The following is a 19,258-nucleotide window of genomic DNA, read 5'->3' as shown; positions in this document are numbered from 1 at the left end:
AATGGTCACAGGTGCTAAGAACAGCATGCTTCAAACCTCAACCTTCATGGCTCTGGGTACAGCATGACACAGTTATAAACCTGAGGGACCATGTCAGGGAGGGGAAAGTGAGGCTGGAATTTTCAGCTAAAATGGAGCCAGTCAGGCTAGCCCAATTTAGGTTACCTCAGATATGATGAATGACAAGGCCACTTCTGCTGGAACCTAATGACTTTATTAGTTAGAAACATAGCACATGAAATGGTCATGGACTTAGCACCTACACTGAATTTTAAGGAATGACCCCTCATCCTCACAGGACATCACCTCTGAGCTAGACCAGCAGATGCATATTCACAGGCTGTGCCATTACTCTGGACTGGACACTTCTGATGGTGTGGGTGTGGTAAGATTAGTGCTGTGGTCACATGCACACTGTCATATCTCCCTCTTGATAAAGAGGGTCCCTTGGTGTGATGTGATGTCACATGAAATGACTTATTGTACATCAAACATTCTGTAAGACCCCAGAGCAACAGAATACCGTGTGAGGCCCCAAAACAGAAAGGCAGGCTCACCACCAGAATGTGTCCTTTCCCTATCAAAAGGAATTGCTGCCCTTTACAAGACAGAAGTACTCTACTGTTGTCAATTGTGACCAAGTTGGACCATCTTTGAACCACAACTCAGACTTATTTTCATTCTCTGCTATTAGCCATTAGGAACTCAATTTTTAGGGTATGCTCACACTGTCTCCAGGGTTCTCCCTGGGTCCTAAATCCTGTTTCCTGGAAGAGAACTTCATATCAACAAGATTCCTATTATGGATGGTACAATTCGGAGAAAAAAGCCCTGCTGTAATTTAAACAAAGGACTTTCAGTGTAAAGAATTTCTAACTAGGAATATGAAAATATGAAGAGTGCTTGAAAGAATAACCTAGGACTGAGGGAGAGTACCCAAGGAAGGATAAATTTGGAAGCAGTGCCTCCTCCCTGCAGCTAGAATTACAGTGAAGAAGCCATGGATGCAGCCCCCTGGATGGCAGAGAAACTTGCCAGATTAGAAGAAAGTCACCGTGTCCAGCCTACACTCAAAGGATGGAGTTAAGTGCAAGGACGTAAATACAAAGAATGTGGCAGTCATCAGGGATTGTCACAGAAGTCTGCTGATCACATTTAATTATCTTTGTGGTACTGTAGATACCACATTTTCTAAGTGGTTTTCATAACCATAATTTAAATATCTGAGAAAATAATCCACTATCTCAATAAATAAAATTATGTATGCATTAAAGCATCTTTTCTGAAATGTATGGGTTGTTTTCATTCATAAATTAAAAAAAAAAAAAAAACAGAAGTGCCAGATTAGCACCAGAGGGTGCAGATTCAACAATTTGCAGTACAGAAGTTAGATTAATAAGATATCATTACATGAAGCACATGCATGATGTGGTTTGTCTGTGTCCCCACCCAAATCTCATCTTGAATTTTAGCTCCCATAATTTCCACATATTGTGGAAGAGACCCAGTGGGAGATAACTAAATCATGGGGGCAGTTTCCCCCATGTGTTCTCACGGTTGTGAACAAGTCTTAGGAGATCTGATAGTTTTATAAGGGAAACCCCTTTTGCTTGGTTCTCATTCTTTCTTGCTTGCCACCATGTAAGATGTGACTTGCTCTTCCTTGCTTCCATTATGATTGTGAGGCTTCCCCATCCATGTGGAACTGAGAGTCAATTAAACTTCTTTCCTTTATAAATATCTACTCTCAGGTACGTCTTGATTAGCAGCATGTGAACAGACTCATACCACGCAGTTCAGTAAAAATTTAGAGTCTCTGCATGCTAGGAATAGATCTGGCCAATCAGTCCATGTATATCTGAACTACCTCATTTTACCTCTTCCATTGTTCAGACTTGAAGTTGGATATGATTTCTCAATTTTTATTGACAAGTAACATATGGGATAAGGCTGTGAAATTTGTTCTTGCACTTCTAATAAAATTGTTCTGTAAAGTAAGAGAATAAAAATGAGAACCCTTGATTGTCTTATCTCTCAAGATATAAAGTTAGTTCTAGTGGATCAAAAATAATAATATCCTGGCTACTTAATAATGCCTGAATGTTTTTGGAGAACCCAGTTATTACAGTGATTCATATCCTTCTGGTAAATCTTCTATAAGAGAAAGCTATTTTAGAATTGAGAATTAAGAAAACTCTGTCACCTTGAATTAATGTTTTCTTCTCCTCTCTCATAATCAGAATTCTGTACATATTTTTTTAGGCTGAGATATCAGTAGCCTATGAAGATCTGTTCAAGGCTGGGTGTGGTGGCTCACACCTGTAATCCCAGCACTCTGGGAGGCCAAGGCAGGTAGACGGCTTGAGCTCAGAGTTTGAGACCAGCCTGGGCAACATGAAACCCTATCTCTACAAACCATTCAAAAATTAACTGGGTGTGGTGGTGCACACCTGTGATCCCAGCTACCAGGGGCTGAGGTGGGAGGATCGCTTGAGCTTGGAAGATGGAGGCTGCAGTCAGCCAAGATTGTGCCACTGCACTCCAGCCTGGGTGACACAATGAGACCCTGTCTCAGGGAAAAAAAAAGACCTGTTCACAATTCATTCACAGAAATAATGGGCTAACTTTATAGTTGATGCATTATATACACCTTTTTTATGGTAAATATTTTATACTTGTAAACATATTTTCCTATTTTGATGGGTATTTTTTATAAGCAGTGTCAAACATTTTATGAAAAAGGTGTAATATAAATACTATACATAAATTCACAAACTTCTTTATCCATCTTTCCTCTGATGTTAGATGTTTAGAGGTTTTTAAATTGTTTGCTCTCATTGGTAATGCCACGGGGGATGCTTTGTTCATCACATCTGGGAGAACGGATCCATTCTGCAAATGCTTGAGAGATATTTTGAATGATTCAACGTTTTGAATCACTTTAGAGCTTTCCCCATATGTTGCCATATTGATTTCAAAAGGTTAACTTTTTACATGTATAAAATTCTTTAATACATGCTTTATTATACTTTAAGATGTCTTGTAGGAAAGACCACTTTTTCACATTTTAAAAAATAACTACTGTAATAAATGTATCATGGTAGTTTTTAGCTAATGCATACAGATTGCCTGACTATTTGATCAGTTAATCTTAAAACAATTATAGCTCAAGTTTCTTCACTCCATCTTTATTGTAAATATGAAACACACTTGATATCTACTAAAAAACTAAAATGTGGATTGTGAAGTCATCTTATATAATCACACAGCCACTAGGAGTCAAATTAACTATCAAGAGTCTACATTTACAGATTATAAAGAATAAGAGTTTATTAAAATAACCTGGTTTCTCTTTGCTCATGCCGAATCACCCAGCCCTCCACCTGTACCACTGGAGGGATGGCAGGTGGGGAGGTTGGGCTGGTGCTGGTGATGGAGTGAGATACTAGGGCAGTGTCTGCTCTCCCTGTACAGCAGTGAAGATTGGAGTGAGAAGTGCTGTCTTGTAGCCCCAGGAGTTTGTGGGAATTTTCAGCTTCACCTATTTTTATCATTCTAATTGAATGTCAATAAATTCATAGCAGTAAAAGAATAAAAAATAAAACCTTTGTATTTTCTTATTTGTCAAGATATAAGATTAGTCCTACTGGATCAGTAACAATATCCTGGCTACTTTATAGTGTCTATGAGTACATGCCAAGTGTAATTTTATAGGAATCTGTAATAGAAAAAAGACATTGTGATTCTTTATTACAACTTCTCTTTTAGATCATAAATCCTTTGCACCCTATCTCTACAGGTAACTAGCTCATCTCCCTCTCTTTTGCTGCCACAAGGCTGTCACAGGTCCTGTGAGACAGTCACTTTGCCTTCACCTATTGGATGACCTGACACCCAATGCTGCTCTCTTCCTACAGAATTATCTTTGAAAAATGCAACTCACTTTATGTCAGGCTCCTGCTCAATAAACCTTTGTTACCTCTCCTTCAGGATAAAATCCTAATTTTTCTTCACCTTATAAAAAGTGATTACAATTTGGCCACAAGAGCATTTTTTTAGTCTCACTTTTCCCATGCAATGTGTGCCCTAGCTAAGGCCAACAAACTACAATTAGCTAATAGATGAGCACTGAGTGACAGGGCAGTGCGAGGTGATGCCTGTGCCTCTGTGGGGTCAGTAGCAGTACTTCATAAAGGATACTAGGAAGAATTAAGTATGTTATGGTTATTTTTCAACTGCCATGTACCAAAACTGTTCTAGATCCTCTTCTGGCCACCCTGGAGCCATCAGTGAACAAAAAAGAATCCCCTGTCCTCTTAGAGTTTACATTCTAGTGTGAGGACACAAATAATAAATACACTAAATGACAAGTAGAAAAACAAAATAAGGCAAAAAAAAAAAAGAAATAGTATCAAAGGCAGCTGGTTATGATTTTAAAAATATAATGACCAGATGTATTAGTCCGTTCTCACACTGCTAATAAAGACATACCTGAGACTGGGTAATTTATCAAGTAAAGAGGTTTTAATTGACTCACAGTTCAGCAGCTCTGGGGAGGCCTCAGGAAACTCACAATCATGGCAGAGGGGAAGCAAACACATCGTTCTTCACATGGCAGCAGCAAGGAGAAGTATCAGTGAAGTGATGGAAATGCCCCTTATGAAACCATCGGATCTTGTGAGAACTCACTGTCATGAGAACAGCATGGCAGTACCCGCCCCATGACTCAATTACTTCCACAGTATCCCTCCCGTGACAAGTGGAGATTATGGGAACCACAATTCAAAATGAGATTTGGGTGGGGACGCAGCCAAATGACATCACGAGGAAGGACACTTGGAAAACCCTTAAAGGGGATGAAAGAATTAGTCACATGGAGATCTAGGGCAAGGGCTTTCTAAGCAGAAATAGCATCCAGACAAAGGTCCTGAGGCTGGAGGAAGCCTGCTGGAATGGAAGACCTGATGGCTGGAACATCTGGAGTAGAGAGAACAGGGAGAAATTTGTTGGTGAGGAAAATAATGCAGGGCTAGATTATGTGGAGTGTAGCAAGCCATTTTAGATGAAGAAGGGACATTTTCAGCAGAAAGGGATACCAGGGATACTCATTTACAATGAGCCACTCTGGATTCTGTATCTAGGAAAGACTCCAGGGAATGCTGGGTAGGGTCAGGGTCAGGAACATGGAGACTAATTCTGAGGCCACTGTGGAATTGTGGGCATGAGATTGTGGTCCCTCAGAATGGAGTGGTAGTCCTGGAGATGGTAAGAAATAATTAGATTGCTGGAAAAGTTTTTAAAATAAAACCAAAATGATTCCCTCACTCAAAGGATATGGAATGTGCAAGAGTGATAACAGCTAGAATGACCCCAGGTTTTGGGGAGGCAAAATATTGGTAGACGAGAATACTACCAGCTGAGAAGGGAAGGCTGGGAATGGGCTCAGTGTGGAACGTGTGAAGAGTCCAACGTGACTAAATCACCCAATGGGAGATGTCGAAGAGACAGTTGGACAAAGGAGCCCAGGTCGGGAGGCTGCAGTGTAGACTGTGGACTTGAGTCACACCCGTGTGTGAATGGTATTTGAAGCCGTGAGACTGCCTAAGGTCACGAGAGGAATGTGTGTGGACAGAGAGGAGAGTAAGACCAAGCTCCGGGCCGTACAAAGTGAAAAATCAGGGGGAAGAAAGAAAAATTTGTTATGGGAAAAACCACAGGAGTGTGGCATTGTGGAATCTAAGAGAAGACATAAATCAAGAGAGAGGAAGGGGTCAGCAGGGTGGAATGTAGCTGGTCCCGTTGGGTTTTGCATTGCGAAGATCTTCCATGATGTCTTTGTGGAGTATAGGGGACAGAAGCTGGTGGCATGAGGTTAAAAGGCAAAGGAGGGAGAGGAAGTGGAGTTAGTGAGTATAGATAACGCTTGACAGCTTTATTGCAAAGGGGAGCACAGAAATGAGTGACCGCAGGCAGAAGAAATGGGGTTAGGAGAAGGGTCATCAAAAAATGGGAGAAATGACAGCATGCTTCTTCATGGATGGTGATAATCCAGTGAAGAGGAGAAACTTGGCAATGTGAGAGAAAGTGGAGAAAGCTCTGGGGGTCATGTCCTGGAGTCAGGGGCAAACAGGGGGCAGCACACACCACTGGAGAAGCTTTCTTCCCCCGAGCTCGGACAGGGCACCCAGAGAAGAGGCATAAAGGGGAAGCAGGTGGAGACAGATGCTGGCAGAGGAAGAGCTAAGAGGAGGGAGCCTGGGGCATTATTTTCTTGTTGTTCCCATTTCTCAGTGAGGGGGAAGCAAGGTCACATGTGGAGGAGGTAGACAGCAGTGGCCAGTGCTCAGCAAGCCTGTGGGGTGCTGATGCTTCTCCAAGCCACAGGACAGAACCTTAGAAGGAAAGCAAAGCTGCCTGTTGGATTATCAAAGAAATACACATGAAAAATTTTGTGAGAGCTGAAATATGAATTTTTATAGTTCTGTGAGCTTCAGCCAAATTTTTGGTTAAATTACAGTCACAATAATGTGTTTTGTGTTTAATTTCAATGTGCACTGTAAATAATTGTGATAGCACACAATCGGTCCTAATTTAGCAGAAAAATCGAACTGCCAAGTATGCTAATCACCTCCAAAAAAGAACATGTGGCCTTTTCTCTGGACTGTATTATAATGAAGATGAGGTAAGGAAAGCGCTCTCTAGTGACCAAAGGGGGGATAAATTTGGTGTCTATACTAAAACCTAGGCACTTATTGCTCAAATTATTTCTGAAAATAGGTAAAGTATAATTTTTATAAAATGCAGCATGAGCAAGGCAAGCTGAGAATAAATAAAAAGAAGCGTGGCTTCAGAGTAGCAAATCAGACTCTGGAGCTCATGACTCCCAAGATTTTTACCAGTAAGAAGAACAAAAAAGTAAAAATCGTTTAAGTAAATAATGAAAAGCAGTTCCATAAGTGAACCTCAGAGGTCAATGTCAGCCCAAGTAAACAGGCTATTTCGTAGGATATCCCAGGAAATTCTTGTGGCAACAAAATGGTGGACTTCGTGGACGCAGTTTCTGACTAGAAAGGCAACTTCTTTTCTTGGTTTAAGCATCATCTATCTAGATTATAGAACTTGTGTCAGAGAGTAAGGGTCTTGCACTTGATATTAATAATAAATGTATAGATGGGATTGGTTTTTTGCCATGAAAATATGAAATTAATTTTCTCGCCTCACTTAAAAACTCTGAGTACTTTAAACCCAGTAAATGACTGATCCCTGAATTGTCTTCAGGGGATTCTTCTCACAGCTTCTCTGAGCTGGCAAGCAGACACTTCAACAATGAATGCCTGAGGAATTATAGAATTCTACCTTGTGAATGGAAAATTCAGGGTTCTGAACTTGAACTTCAAACACCCTTGAGAAAAGTGACCAGTCTGAAAAAGAATGTAATCTACATTCCCATGCTTCAGTGGAAATATGCCCTCTGGGAAAGTTCAATGAGGACCAACTGGTTTTTCAAAATGAACTTCGCTTTATAAATGCATTCTAAATTTGTCTATCACCCTGGGATTTTTGTAACACAAGACAGCAAAACAGCAGGATGCCTTCTGCTTCTCTCCTCTGTGGTGGTTGTAAGGGACAACTGAGATCCCTTGCTGCTACTTGGGATCCTGCCAGGAAGGGTCCCAGAAATAGCATTTATGCTAAAGGCAATGGCTCTGAATGTATCAGCCCAGCTTGGATTTCCAAACTTTCTGTGCATTTGGAGTAACAACCACCTTATTCGAATGCATATATATGTCTGATGGATGTAAATGGGTGACCTAGATATAGATATAAATAGGTATCTGTGTGTCTAGTTATTAACTTTAAAAGAAACATTTTATTTCATATTTGTAATTTACCAAGAAAGTAGATTATAGATACTTCTACTACACAGAGAAGGAAGGAAAGAAAGAAAGAGAGAGAGAGAAATAAAAATAGAGAGAAAAAAGAAAAAGAAAGAAAGAAAGAAAAGATGGAAGAAAGAAAGGAAGGGGAAAGAAAGAGGGACAAAGGAAGAAAGGGAGAGAAAAGGAAATAAAGAGGAGAAAGAAAGGGGGAGACGAAGAAAGGGAGAAAGGAGGAAAGAAAGAAGGAAGGAAAGAAAGAAAGAAAGGAAGGAAGGAAGGAAGAAAGGAAGGAAGGAAGGAAGGAAGGAAGGAAGAAGGGAGAGAGGGAAGGAGGGTGGGAGGGAGGAAGAAAACCTCTTTACCATAATCACTTCACTATACCTATGTGTATATATACATAGTACGATAAGGAGGATGTTCTGATATACTTATCTTGATGTATATATGTCAAGATATATATCTATATATAGAGAGAGAGAGATTATAGATATGTCAAGTATATCAAAATATGATGCATGTCTTAAATACATATAATTTTAAAAACATAAAAAGACAAACATGTAATCTTTATTTTATTTATTTATTTCAACTTTTAAGTACAGGGTACATGTAAAGATTTGTGACATAGATAAACTTGCCATGGGGGTTGTTGTACTTATTTCATCACCCAAGTATTAAGCCTAATACTCATTAGTGATTTTTCCTGATCCTCTTCCTCCTCCCACTCTCCACCCTCTGATAGGCTCCAGCGTGGGTTGTTTCCCTCTATGTGTTCATGTGATCTCATCATTTAGCTCCCACTTATAAGTGAGAACATGAGGGATTTGGTTTTCTGTTATTGTGTTAGTTTGCTATGGATAATGGCCTCTTGCTCCATTCATGTTCCTGCAAAGCACAAAATCTCATTCCTTTTTATGGCTGCATAGTATTCCATAGCATTCCATGTATATGTACATTTTCTTTATCCAGTATATCATTGATGGATGTTTAAGTTGGTTCTATGTCTTTTCCATTGTGAATAGTGCTGCAATGAACAGATGCGTGCATGTGTTTATGATGATAGAACAATTTGAATTCATTTGGGTATATACCCAGTTATGGGATTGCTGGGACAAATGGTATTTCTATCGTTAGGTCTTTGAGGAATCACCGCACTGTCTTCCACAACAATGGAACTAATTGACATTCTCATCAACAGTGTATTCGCATTGTTTTTTCCACGATGTCACCAGCATCTGTTATTTTCTGACTTTTAATACTAGCCATTCTGACTGGTGTGAAATGGTTCTCATTGTGGTTTTGATTTGCGCTTCTTTAATGGTCAGTGATGTTAAGCATTTTTCATATGATTGTTGGCCATATGTATGTCTTCTTCTGCTAGTTCAAATAGTTGGTGAGGATTACCTAGGTATTCAAAACATGCTTGATATCTATTTTCAAACCTGCTAAAATACTTATTTTCAAATGGCAGCTTTCTATGTCACTCCACATGCGTTGGATCCTGTTCCCTGGCACATGTGTATCTGGCTACATACCAGTGAGAAGCCTGAGTGAACTGAGGCTGTGTTAGAACATTTTTCTTAACTTTTAATAGCTTCGTTGCCATTTTCTAAATACAACTCAGTGATCCTCTATTCAGAATCGAATTTTATCACTGGATTTAGAATTTAGAGAAATAAATGCTCATTACAGTGTCCTGTGTTTCTGATGAAATAAAGAAAACAGCTCACATAACAGTAAGGTATTGCTAAAATTTAAATGAACTTTCAGAGTTTCATGGTAGGATTACAGCTATGAGTGGAGGATTGTGTATAAAGTTATCTATGCATTAATTATTCCTTCATCCACCTAACCACACCAAGTCAAGGATCAAGGATCAAAGATGTGTGTGTGGGGGGGGGTTGGACACACACACATATATATAAATATGCATTTATGCATATATAAAAATATACATGTGCATATATATTGGTAGAAATGCATGTTTCTGTCCTTCGCTCTCTTTTTCTGTCGTTTTATTTTGCTTAATAATCACATGATAAAATTTCTACACAGCTGCTCAAAGGGATTCGGTTACTCAACAATGTCTAAGCAGTTGTGAAACCCAAGGGACACGAACAGAACCCTCTACAGTAGAACCAAGTAATCTCCGTATTGAAGTTACTTGGAACGGCCCTGCAAAGCAAAGTAGATTTCACGGGGAAAGACTACTGAGGTTAACTGCTTGATTGAAATTGATGAGTGATCGCTTATCTTATGTAATCAGCTCTTTTCATTTCAATTAATCTCATTTACTCTTCACAAAAACCTACACTTGAGGATAGCGGGTTTGAGACTGTGGTCTCTACCTCCAAGCCTTGGTTTCCTCATCTACAAAACAGCAGTAGTAATCACTCTCTTGCCAAGACAAGAGAGAGGATGCAATGAAGTAATGAGAGGAGTGTACCGTTTTTAGTATCACCAATGATACTAGGGCTGCTTGCTGTTAGTCAGTAGCTGGGTGGGATCTCAACACAACATCCTTGGCCTGAACCCCTGTTTTCTACCTTCAGCTGGGAATTAGAACAGGAACAAACATGGTAGGAATTCCCACCATTGGCTTTGAACCAGAAAGGATCCCTAGAGAGGGTCCAAGGCAAGCACTTGAAGGAAAGCTGAGCACCAGCCAAAGACCAAGCAACCAGGCCACGTGAACAAGACGTGAACCGCAAAAGGGTCTGAGCCAAGGCTCACAGGAGGTAAGCAGAGCCTGGCGGAAGCTGGTGGGCTTGGAAGCATGCAAAGGCCACAGCAGTCAAGAGAATGAAGCTGGTGCTCACCTTCCCCAGTAGGAGAGTGGACAGTGGGTGCCTCAGACTGACTCAAAGAAACCAAGTCAGGGGCAAGTTTTCTCCCAGCAAATAATGACAGTTAATCCTCAGTTACAGGCTCAGCTGTCCTATCTATACCATTCAGTCTTATGTGGCAATGACAGGGTTAAGAATTCAGTCTAGAGCTCGGGGATGCAAGCCGCATCTGGACTCATTCTGACAGCTCTCCTGTTTGGTCAGAGGAGACTCACCTATGTCTGTCTGCAAAGGTGGAATTTCTACCACTGCAATGAGTTTTCTCTTTCCTATTTCCTGTCTTCCAGGGAGTCTAGATTCATGTGTTGGTACATCTTTATCCTTAACTGAGTTTTGTCCTTTGTCGTGATACAGAATATTTGAAACAGAATTTCTCAGATGTGCCTGAAAAAGTGTTTGCCACTTACCCTCTTCTTTGATTTAAATTGAAGTTGGCTTGTTTTTTGCTCTTTGATTATGATAAGCTATCTTTTAGAATATAATAAGTTTTTGTGACTATTTTCTAATGTTACACTTTGGATTTCTTGGTCCCATTTGTATACCTGCATTCGTATACAATAACATTTTATATCTATGTCATTAGAAGGAAAGCATCTAAGAAAAAGTGGGTAGATGCCACAGCTGGCCCTTAAGGGCTGCTCCCCTCTGCAGATCAGTTTAGACCCTAGATCCAATATGTATTCTGCTTTTCTACTCTTTCCTTGTTCTCAACATAGAGATGAGCTTCTTGAAGCTGGAAACCACATGTTGATACACATGGTGATTTTGTCAAACTCTATAGAAAACTTAGGTTTTCCACATCCAGTTTTTTCCCTTGTTTTTTTTTTTCTTGGGGCTGTTACACAGTCTCAACTAAAACCATGAACTCTTATTCTTATATATTCTGTCTACCAGCAGGTGATAGCGTTTCACGTCTCAGACAGAAACATCGTGAGTAAGAACGTGGCTCAGGCACATGCATTTTGCTCAATCCTTTGATTATGGATGATTAACCAAGCCAGGTGGGACCTTGAAACTACTGACTGATTTTTTTCTACGGTTTTGGCCAAACATGGGACTTTTAATGAAGAGTTATCTTGTGCCTCCCTCTGAAAATTGCATTCTCAGAAGCAGCTATTAAATGAGTTTGGGATCATGTTGAGTCCAAGACCAGCTACTTCTGATTTTTAGGCTAAACGTTCAGCTTCCTGGGACAATTGAGCTTGGTCTGTGGGACTTCCCACATTAACAAAGAACTGCCCAAATTTTAATAATTTTTTCATCAGTACTGGATCAAACATAAGCAGGTGATTTTAGTGTCGTTTTTACATGAAAACCCCAGTGATGGAGGGTAATGTGTTTGAGCATCAGTTGTGGAGAAGAGCTGAGAAGAATTACTAACCAGGATGTGTGTCTTTGAAATCCACTCTGTTTATTTTTTTTCCCTGAAAAGCAATCTTTTCAATCCTCTTGATTTGTGTCTAAAAGTCTCAGTGGCCTGAGAACACAAAGGAAATTGATTCAAAGAGTCTGGAAAACTTTGCAAAAAGGCTGTCATTCAACTGTGTTACTTTGTCAGGTGCCCGAATCTGATACCGCCCTGTGGAAAGAGTATGAGGGAGACCAACTCTCCTCTGACCCAGTCCCTTTTCAGCCCCGCCTCGGAGTGATTGTGCAAAGAACAATCCCCACCATAGTCAAATCCATAATTGTTCTGGAGAGTGTTTTCCCTAAGGTTTCTCATAAGTTCTTTGTCGGTGAACTTTCCTCACCAGCCAAGGAACTGTCCAAGTTCCATGAGGTTAAATGATTTCCCCAAAGACGATTACATCTTAATCCACTACAAGGCAATCTCATTTTGCTGAATGCATTAGGAAAATGTTTTCAAGCCTCCATTGTATGTATCTTTCTAGGGGAATCGTTTTATGTTCATTGACTTGAAAGAAAACTTTTTAAATGCTGAAGTGATAGGACACATTGATAATCCTCAGGTCAGGCTTACACATGCAGTTTAGGTTTACCTGGTAACTGAAAATATTGTTAAAACAAATCAATGCATTCCGAGAATTCAACTTATCTACAGGGAAAAATTATAAAAATCTGTATTGTAGGTTTGTAAAGTATAACCTTTCAAAACTGATCAACGAAGCCCCTCTTTTTAATCCTAGTTAAAATACAACAGCCTAGTGAAGTTGCAGGGCCACACACATATCAAATAGAGGTTTCTCCTGTAGGCGCTGAAAAGAGTACAAGTTTAAAAAGCTCCGCAATTCTAGGAAGGCTCCCTTCTGAACACACGTGAGCGGCGGCAACCTTAGGTGCCTACCCACGAACAAAAGTTGTGGGCCAGCCTGACGCTAACTGGACCCCTCTTTCTAGCCAAGTGAAAGACAGCCACCTACACCTTTAAGCAGGAGGCACACCTTGCCAGTTCTAGAAAGGAAATCACAGGTGACTGGTCCGTGCATGTTACTTTTCTTGCCCACTCCAGTACATTGTTCTGCCATGGGTCTCCGAAACTGAAGGAGGGACCCTGGGAGGTGACCTCTTATAGACAAACTTGGTTTACAGTTCCCAACACTGTCCCACACTGAGAGTGACCTTGGACCTACTACTTAAACTCCTCGGTGTTTCAAAAACAGTCTACAAGATACACATTTCATCGTTTTCAAATCCAAAAGGTTATCTTTCCAACAGGATTCCTTCCTCCTATTCACAGTGGATCTTCTTTTGGGGTCCCACCTCCTCAGCTGAAACAGCCATCCAGGCAGCTGGTCAGCTTCTCTTCTGACCCTCCCTGGGCACTCCCAGCTCTCATCGTTTTTTTTTGTTTGTTTGTTTTTGTTTTTTTGAGACAGAGTTTCGCTCTTGTTACCCAGGCTGGGGTGCAATGGTGCGATCTCGGCTCACCGCAGCCTCCGCCTTCTGGGTTCAGGCGATTCTCCTGCCTCAGCCTCCTGAGTAGCTGGGATTACAGGCACACGCCACCATGGCCGGCTAATTTTTTGTATTTTTAGTAGAGACGGGGTTTCACCATGTTGACCAGGATGGTCTCGATCTCTTGACCTCGTGATCCACCCGCCTCGGCCTCCCACAGTGCTGTGATTACAGGCGTTAGCCCCCACGCCCAGCCCGCTCTCATTGTTTAATGCAGCATGGTCCGACAGAGAAATAATTCCAGTTCGTAGGCAGCTTAGTTATTTTCAGTAACCACCTTGAAAAATAAAATGAAACAGATAAACCTTATTTCAATACTATATTTTAACCCAATATATTAAAAGTATTATCACTTCAAAATGTAATTAATGTTAAAACATAGGTGAGATAGTTTACTTCTTTTTGTACTAAATCTTTTAAATACAGTGTGCCTTATATTTACAGCACATTGCAATTCAGACTAGTCTGGTTTCAACTGCTTGGTGGCGCGTTCAGCCAGTGACTAGCGCATGGGAAAGCCATGGTCTAGAGCAGAGCAACGGGGTCTGGCTGTGCCTGATGGCCCATAGTCACTGTCCTGTCCTAGCTGGGTTTTTTTCTTTTTTGCTTTTTTTTTGAGACAGAGTCTCACTCTGTGACCCAGGCTGGAGTGCAGTGGCACAATCTAGGCTCACTGCACCTCCGCCTCCTGGTTTCAAGTGATTCTCCTGCCTCAGCCTTCTGAGTAGCTGGGATTACAGACATGGGCCACCAAACCCATCTAATTCTTTGTATTTTTAGTACAGACAGGATTTCACCATGTTGATCAGGCTGGTATTGAACTCCTGACCTCAGGTAATCCACCCACTTCGGTTTCCCAAAGTGCTGGGATTACAGATGTGAACCACCGTGCCCAGCCCCTGTCCTATCTATTTTAACTTCAGTGTGCCATGAAGATACTTTAAAACCCAATAATGCCCTCTATCTACTGTTGAACTAGTAAAATAAATCTCTTGGATTGATGTGAAAGGCCCTTTGTAATATTCGCAGGCATATTCCTCCTTTTCTCCTCTCTGGCTTCTTAATCTCTGCTCAAGCTTTACCCCTGACTCACCTTGGAACCTACAGCCCTCCATCCACCTCCACACCATCCGTTAGTTCCCCAGAAAGAAATGTGTCCAGATCCCCCTGGCTGCCAAGACCCTTAATGAGCCTCATCCAGCATCCCTCCTTCACTGGACTCATTATCCCTTTACAGATTAACTCACAGCAGCAGGAGCAGCATGTTGCCTTATGTTGTAGTTCTTTTTTTTCTTTTTTTTTTTTTTGCATTTTAGGTTTTGGGGTACATGTGCAGAACATGCAAGATAGTTGCATACGTACACACGTGGCAGTGTGATTTGCTGCCTTCCTCCCCTTCACCCACATCTGGCATTTCTCCCACTGCTATCCCTCCCCAACTCCCCCCCTCACTGTCCCTCCCCTATTCCCCCCAACAGACCCCAGTGTGTAGTGTTCCCCTCCCTGTGTCCATGTGTTCTCATTGTTCAACACCCGCCTATGAGTGAGAACATGTGGTATTTCATTTTCTGTTCCTGTGTCAGTTTGCTGAGAATGATGCTGTAGTTCTTTATCTGAAACATCACAGCACTATGTACAGAGCGAGCTCCATGACACCCTCCTGGAATCCCTATTGCAAGGCTCGTGTGAAGGTGGACACTAAATTACAACCCTGTCCCTTTTCTCTTCTTATGCTATGTAGAAGGTATCCTGGTGCCCTATCAGTAGACTATCACCTAATTAGAGCTGGTCTAACTGGATTAGGGCACACATGGAGACCATGAGCATTTGCAGTGCGATGTAGCACAAACCTGGACCTCTCTGTGGAATGGGCAGGGATACACAGAATGGCTGCCTCATTAAAGACCTCTCGGCTTCTCCAGATAAAGGCAGGAACTGTTTCGTTTCATTATACCTCTTGGTTGCCTTGATAATCTAAAGCAATCTCAACTCATTCAAGTTAATCACTGAGAAGCCTGCCATTGTTCTGAAATCACCTGTAAGTTTTCACCGAAACTGAAGAGGCTTTCTTTGTTTGGCAGGATACATTTATAATTTCTTCTTCTACAACAAAAGCCCAGGTGAGAGGGGCCCAAGCAAGCAGATGGCACAGAAGCATTTGTTGGGCGAGATGCACCTGAAATCACCTACAGCTCCTTGCTGGCCTATGGAGTGTCTGGGCTGCATGGGCCTCTGGATGGGGTGTGGGTGGTGGGTCTGGCTTCAGTCTTCCAGATGCAGGCTGTGGTCGTCCGTGTGGTTCTCCCCACTGCCTCTTTCCTCTGTTTTGCAGCTTAAGACTGAACTTGACACGTCATTTCTGTCCTGACCCTGGGTAACTCAGTACTCATCTTCACCTTTCTGTCTCCATGACGTGAATCAGGAGCTGATCTCCCTCACCCCCACCCTGTATAACCTTTTATTAACTTTACTGTTGACAGATAAAGTGCTTTCTCTAGTGTACATGGCTGAGTTTTCCTTCTTCTTGTTTTTTCTTCTCAATGACACATGTTGTTTTATTCTTGTTCCTAATATATCTGAACCTTTCGCCCCATTCAGGAAAGAGAAAAGGGGACCTCAGGTGAGAAATATAGTTTTATTATTTATTAATTAATTTTGTATTAAGTTCGAATTTGGTTTATTCGTTACCTAAAGTCTAGCAACTCTCCCCATTTTGCATCCAAGTATTCTCAGTATTTGCTTTAGACAGCAACAGCAGATGGTGAATGGACCCTAGATTTCTAATACTGCGTCAAAGGCTGGCCCAATAAGCAAGTACTCAATAATCATGAACAGTAATTGAGAGAAAGATGGAGTATGGAGTATGCAGTATTCCTTTTAGGAAATAGAGTACTCAGGTTAGTGTTTCTCTAAAGGAAAGAAAAGGCCTGGCAGAGCTATCCCCAAGCTTTCACAGTTGAAATTTGGGCCAGTGGTCTAGGGTGTCTTAGGGGTTTGATAGAAGGAGACTCCTGAGGGTAGCCCCTGCTCAGATATAAACTCTTTGCCCAAGGATTCCATGCAAACAGATTGTGTCACTCTCTAGCTTCAGGCGTTTTTCTATGTAGACCAGGCTTTTCTTGCATCCTGATCTATTCTCAGAATGAAGAATAAAGGAACTCTAAACAAACACAGGTCTCTGTCTCCTCACAATAAATCAGAAGTTCAGTAAAATAGTAGGCATCTCCTCTAACTTTGAAAGTTGAAGTAATTGGACTTATAACAAACTGGGTTCAGATTTTATCAAAGCACTTTGCCTGTTTGCTCTGAGTCATTTAACAAAGTTCCCAATTTTGTTTCTTTTAGAAGACACTGCAAAAACAAGTTCTATTTGATTGATTAATTGATTGGTTGATTACATGTTAAGCACAGTGATCTTACAGTTATTTCCTGCCATTGCAATAACTGCTGGGAGCTGGAGGAGTGGTCAAGATGCTCAGAGTCGCTGAATTCCAAGGACACATGTTCAGCCTCAGCAGCTTCTGCTCTGATCCGGGTCTCCGCAAAGTCCTTGAGGATGGCAGAAAAAAGCCACCGGAGGAAGGTTGACTTCAGGCTCTCCGCGCTCCCTCCCAATGGGGAGCTGTCACATTGGGCACCTCATGATCAGGCCCCCAGGGCACATGCTTCTCCTCATGGGCAGTAGCATCTGACTGGTCATCCCTATACCTTCGGTCCATTGCTTCATTGGTCCCAGTAGGAAGCCAAGCAGAAGCACCTGGTTTCTAAGAACTGATGAAGTCTACTGACAAATGAGTGGATATTTTCCCAGAAAAGGAATGATCAGCAATCATAACAGGGCACTCAATGCGTGGAGGCAGAGGGCACACCATTCCTCCGGTGAGCTCCAGGACCTCAGCAAAGTTGATGCAGGCAGCAGAGTGGCTTGACAGTGAAGGAAAGCAACATTCTCACCTGCCCATGCCGTACAACTAAGGTTGTAACTGTTCATCCCTGGAGAGGGCACCCCCTTCGCCAGGCGCTGGGCCAAGCGCTTTGTGTGCCCTTTCTTGGGTACTCCTCACAATCAGCCAGCTGAGGCAGACATTGTCATTAACCCACGCTGCAAAGAAGGAAACACAACCTTGCAGTCATCACTAAATGACTTGGTAAACTCACAGCCAATCAAAGGCAAACCTGGGGTTTGAATTCAATTTGTCTTTCTGTTGCTGCTTATGCTAAAACTCTGCCGCTATCTACTTTCTCTTATTCACCTGTCTCACAGCTTCAATGCGATCATCTCCTTTGTAGAGTTTCTTTGACTTATAGAGAGGTCTTGGAGTTGAGTGTCTCCAGTCTCACTTCCACACTGGTACAGCAGTCAGCTTGCTATGGTTAGACTCTGACCCCAGCTCTGCTGCTCTGGAGACTCTGAAGTTCTGAGATATCTGGGCTATATGATGAAAGAGGGGAAGGAAAAGAACAAGGGGAGGAAGAAAAAAGGAAGGAAAAAAGCAGACCCTGTTATTCTTTTCATATGAGGTAACCATAGCCACCTATCCCGAAAGAGTATTAATTACTTCTATGGTAGAAATCAGAAACTAAAAGACAACTGAAGGTGGCCTGAATTTTTTCATTGTGTAAAAATTAATGGAACTCTTATCATTAAATGACTCGCAGGAAGAAAGTATCATACACCTCTCCACAGGGAGTAAGACGTCAGAGAAAACCCTCTGTTTTTTATCAATAGTCAATTTCTGGAATTTTAACTTAACACATTTTAAGAACAACAGCATGTGACTTACGTTATCCATGATCACATTTTCCTTATCTTGAACTAAGATAATACAAATAAGTAAAAAAAAAAAAAAAGTCCATTTTCTAACCTAAAAACCTTTGGAATAGTCACCCCTAGCATGGAGCACGGTGCCAATAACACTCAATGAATTCTTGTTGAAAACATGCATAAATGCGTGAATGTATGACTCCATGAGGAAATGAATCTCTCTGAATCTTTGTGATAAAACAACAGACATTTAGGCAGTCAAACGAGATGGGAGTGGAGAACCAGCTATAGCTGAGCTTCCCAAGCAATCACAAAACAATTAGTCAGACAGCACTGAGAAAGACACCAAGAAGGGTTTTTTTTTTAAATACGGAAAACTAACAGATCCAGTTGACAGATTGCGAGACTCCAAAAACTCTCAGTGGCAGCTCTAGGAGAAAGGACAATGACACAGAAGTGTGTAGTCTAAAAGTGAACGCTTATGTTCCACCTTAAAAGCACTGCATCTTCTGTAGGACACTCAATCTGAATTCAGAGTGAGGTAAGAAAAAAATCCGTATTGGGACAGGAGGTAGTACAATTTAGAACGGCAAGTTAAAGAAAACAAGTAAAAGATATTAAAAAAAAAGTTTGAAAAGAAATATCTGCCAGAATAATAGCAGACACATCACTGGCTAATTCATGAAGAAGTCAATAAAATATCCTCCGAGGGAGGAAAATCAATATTGAATTATGTTCTAATCCACGACCATTCAAATTTACGATCCAGTAAAGATGTTTTCAGTCTTAAAATTTTAAGACAGTTGACAAGCTTTCTATATTGAAAGGAAGGACTACATATTACCAAAAAA

The 19,258-nt window shown here is 41.3% G+C and overlaps 1 long non-coding RNA gene across 1 annotated transcript in view; it reads right to left on the bottom strand.

Annotated features, from left to right (window-relative positions):
• Positions 1-16,265: 16,265 nt before the first annotated feature.
• The window catches only part of LOC144581631 (uncharacterized), a 42,693-nt gene continuing 39,700 nt past the window's right edge, over positions 16,266-19,258 (bottom strand). The window contains exon 2 of the long non-coding RNA XR_013532700.1: positions 16,266-18,074. This is a non-coding gene — a long non-coding RNA (uncharacterized LOC144581631). The remainder of the gene's footprint in view (positions 18,075-19,258) is intronic.

The sequence above is a fragment of the Callithrix jacchus genome, chromosome 2, assembly GCF_049354715.1.
Source record: "Callithrix jacchus isolate 240 chromosome 2, calJac240_pri, whole genome shotgun sequence".
NCBI classification, from domain to species: domain Eukaryota; kingdom Metazoa; phylum Chordata; class Mammalia; order Primates; family Cebidae; genus Callithrix; species Callithrix jacchus.
This window is presented reverse-complemented; position numbering and strand designations above follow the sequence as displayed.